Source organism: Euprymna scolopes, chromosome 11 (assembly GCF_053919585.1).
Source record: "Euprymna scolopes isolate OS-2025 chromosome 11, ASM5391958v1, whole genome shotgun sequence".
In the NCBI taxonomy this organism is placed as follows: domain Eukaryota; kingdom Metazoa; phylum Mollusca; class Cephalopoda; order Sepiida; family Sepiolidae; genus Euprymna; species Euprymna scolopes.
This window is the reverse complement of record NC_136492.1, coordinates 77,732,043-77,736,436: the sequence shown is the minus strand read 5'-3', so window position 1 is coordinate 77,736,436 and position 4,394 is coordinate 77,732,043.

Below are 4,394 nucleotides of genomic sequence, written 5' to 3'. Positions count from 1 at the left end.
CCAAAGGGGAGAGAGGCCTCTTCAGTCTTGGATGACAACCTTCCTAGAGCTGGTGACTCAAACAAATTCACCGGTTTGCAAACCTAAATTGCTTAAGGGGTAGATAGGCTCTGTCTATCGGCCGGCTTCCATACTCCTTCTTTGCCTATTAGTCAAGCGCAGAGACACTATCTCGGTGATTCGACAGAAACACCCAGCGGTAGATCTTGTTTCCTGGCTAGGGCAACGAACGCCGTTTTTCCGCATTCCCAGCCCGCCCCACCCCTAAAACTGAACATTTGGGAGTGCTTGAGTATATGATATGCCTGAGCAATTAGATTGGGTTGACCTTCTTCTAATGGGTTGAGGGTACCGGATTGACAGTTCCTGGCTGCTGTTCCCGACTGGTAGTACAGGAGCCCTAACTCTTTGGTAGCGCTTAGAGCGGCTGCTCCATCAACAGTTGAATAATATCGGGATATTTGCAGTGCCATGGCGCGCATGGAAAGGGACCCTGCACTCATCCCCGGTGGGCTTTCCTGAGGCCACAATACTAATTGGAGAAAGGTCAGCTGATGGTCTATTTGTGATGCATGTCTGAAGCTCTGCATAACCTCTTGTTTAGTTCCCCCTTACCGAAACTCTTAAAAAAAAATATGACGACAGTACAATCTAAAAATAAGCTTAAACCAGGATTAGGGACAAACAAATTCAACTTTCCTCCTCCCTTGAGGCTCTCATCCACAAATATCCGTGGGCTTAGAACTAACTTAGCTGATGTTGAAGCATTTCTCTTAACAAATACCCCGGATATCTTAGACCTAAATGAGACTAACCTACACTCCTCCATTCCCTCTAACCACTTTAACATGCCTGGATATCTCCCACTCTGCCGTAAGGACTCTGACAGACATATGCACGGACTTGGAGTTTACATTCGTAATACCCTTCCCTTGACTAGAGAAACAAACCTAGAAACAGATGATCAAGCCTTTATGTGCTTTAAACTAAACATGCAACACAATATTAGCTACTATTATTTTCTCTACCGCTCTCCCTCGACTCAGGACTGCTCCATAATAAACAAAGTATCTGACAGCATAGACACGGCACTGTCCCTCGACACTACCGCACAAATACATGTATTTGGTGACTTTAATGTCCACCACAAAAACTGGCTTGGATTCTCTACTCACACAGATGCAGCGGGCAGCACAACTCATAGCTTCACTATATCTCACTCCCTATCACAAATTGTTACGTTTCCAACCCGTTTCCCTGACCAGGAAGAACAACACGCATCACTTCTAGATCTGTTTTTGACCACAGTTCCCGATGACTGCATAACGAAGGCCCACAGCCCACTCGGGAACACTGATCATGCAGTGATAATGGTTGAAATCGCCCTAAACTCTAGACCCAAAACTGAAGAGCCAGTGCTCAAAACAACGAGATATTATAATAAGGCTGACTGGGAAGCCATCAGAGAACTAATTAGAGATGCTCCATGGAAAAATATTTTCTCTTTCCCTGCTGAACAATGTGCAAACGAGACCACTGACTGGTTCAAAACTGCAATCGAAGCGCATGTTCCCATGCGGAAATTTTATAGTAAGCCCCACTCTCCCCAATGGTTTACGTCGACTTGTGCAAGTGCCATTGCTCAAAAGCAGCATGCATACCGTAGGTTTAACTGACATAAGTCCAGTTCAAACAGACTGAAATATATAGAAGCTAGAAATAACGTTAAGAAAGAAATAGCGACAGCTAAGAGAGAATTTACGGAAACCACTAAAAAGCGCATCGAAGCACAAAAACTAGGAACTCGAGACTTCTGGAAAATCTACAACAATGTAGTAAATAATGGGCAATCAACAATTCCCCCACTAACCAACAATCACGAGGTTGTCTCCTCAGCAACCGACAAGGCTAACATGCTTGCCAGTCGGTTTGCCTCAAACTCCACACTGGACCCTTCCAACCACCCCCTATCTGACTTTCCTATGCGGACAGACGCCACACTAGACGATCTGAAAACCACCCCTGCTCAGGTGCATGCTATCATAAAAAACCTTGACACCTCAAAAGCATGTGGACCCGATCTTATCCCAGCTGTGCTATTAAAAAAGTGCTCAGCCGAAGTAGCTCCAGTTCTCTCCAAACTCTACAACAAATGCCTTAATGAAGCTTGCTTTCCAGGCTGTTGGAAAACTGCTTCTGTTGTACCAGTATTCAAGAATTCTGGCGAAAGGACAGACCCATCAAATTATCGCCCCATTAGCCTCCTCCCACTTTTTGCCAAAATATTTGAGACCATAATTAACCATGCTCTAGTCCATCATCTTACAGATGCTAAACTACTGACTGACAAACAATATGTGATCTCTGAACGTATATACCATTCACTGGACAATGCGGGGGAGGGCAGAGCGGTAGCTCTAGATATATCTAAGGCTTTTGACAGGGTATGGCATGAGGGTCTCCTCAGTAAAATCAGATCATACGGTATCACTGGTAGAATACTTAACATCATTAAATCCTTCTTAAATAAGAGAAAAATCCAGATTGTCCTCGACGGTCGTACATCTAAACAATATGATATAAATGCGGGGGTGCCCCAGGGTTCTATCCTTGGACCTCTATTGTTCCTGATATTCATAAATGACCTCCCCGACAACATTGCCTCTGAGATGGGTATATATGCTGATGACACTACACTCTATGGCAGGCACGACAGGAAGACGAATGAACACATTTCTAAAGAAATGGCAGAAACACTAGAGGAAGACCTCCAATCTGTAGTGGAATGGGGACAAAAGTGGTTGGTCACGTTCAATGCTGCCAAGACTAAACTAGTTTCATTCAATAATTACAAGAAATCCTCTCTACCACCCATAGCAATGGCCAATGACTCTTTATCTGAGAGTCTATCTTTCAAACTTCTTGGCCTAACGTTCACAGGAAACATGAGTTGGAACAATTACATTGAAGGCATTGCCAGGGCCGCTGCAAGAAAGGTGGGCTCTCTCTACCGTGCTAGAAAACTACTAACACCCGAAAGTATCCTGTACCTTTATAAGGCCACCATTCGCCCATGTATGGAGTATTGCTGCCACATCTGGGCTGGTGCATCTGCTACTAGTCTCTCGCTCCTTGACAAGGTTCAAAAGAGAATCGCAAACCTGATAGGTCCTGAACTGGCATCTAAGCTTCAGCCTCTGTCCCATCGACGAAATGTTGCATCCCTCTGCCTTTTCTACAAGTATTTTAGTGGTGAATGCTCTGACGAACTGCAATCACTTGTGCCCCCACGATGTGAGCACCCTCGACAAACCCGACAGGCTGCTAAATCCCACCCCCACACTGTAGAGATCCCTAGATGTAAAAGATCTTTTTACTCCAATAGTTTCTTCCCCAGAACCGCTAGACTCTGGAATTCCATTCCAGGTCCCTGCTTCCCCAACAGTACTGACGTACAGAAGTTCAAGTGTAACGTGAACCGACACCTTGCTGCCCAAATCCCTACATAGTACCCCAGTAGTTGTTGCCCCTGATAGTAGCCCCCTACACCAAAGTGGCAATTTGCCTTGTTTGGGGTGAAAATGTAATAAAAAAAAAAAAAAAAAAAAAGTGAGATGACAAAGAGAAGAGAGTCAAAGAGCAACGGTGAGCCACAAGTCACGTCGTTGTACTATGTTGCTGGAATCCATCTACCTCCTGCTCCCCGTCCTGTCTACTGACTGAAGCGTGCAACTCAGAGTGAGAAATAGACGAGTATTTTTTATATTTTTCGAAAAAACGTTTTTCTTTTTGTTGCAAGTTTTTTTCATGGCTGACGAGAAACTGCTATTTGTTCAACCCAGCTACATTACAAAAATACTTTTAGTTCAACACGTTCCTGGGAAACCTACTTGCTATTGAAAGTGATAAACAAAGCAAATCCAAATGAAATGAAGCAAAAAAGAAGGTAACTTATTCAAGCCATTTGTCTCTTAAGATGTTTATGGATTTAATGCCCAGTCAAAGTAAAATAAAATATTTAGTATGAATCAGATGATTATTGTTGGCATTCATTTCCTCAATATTTTCCTTGTTAGGATTTTTTCAAGGAAGACATTGGGTATGATGTGAAGGTTACCAACATCCCTAAGTGAAAGTCCTCTTTCTCTGCTGCTGTCGATTGGTTAGTTAGTTGGTTGAATAGTGATGGTGCTGCTGCTGCTGCTGCTGCTGCTGCTATTGAGCATCCTAGTGTATTTCTCTTGATTGGGAATGTAGGGTCTGGCGACATTTGGGAGATCGGATGCCAATATCAACTTTTGCCACTCTCTCTCTGGATCTACTGCTAAAATATCAGGTGGTGGTGGTGGTTTGGTGGAAGAACTTCACTACATGTTCAGTGTATAATTGTGGTT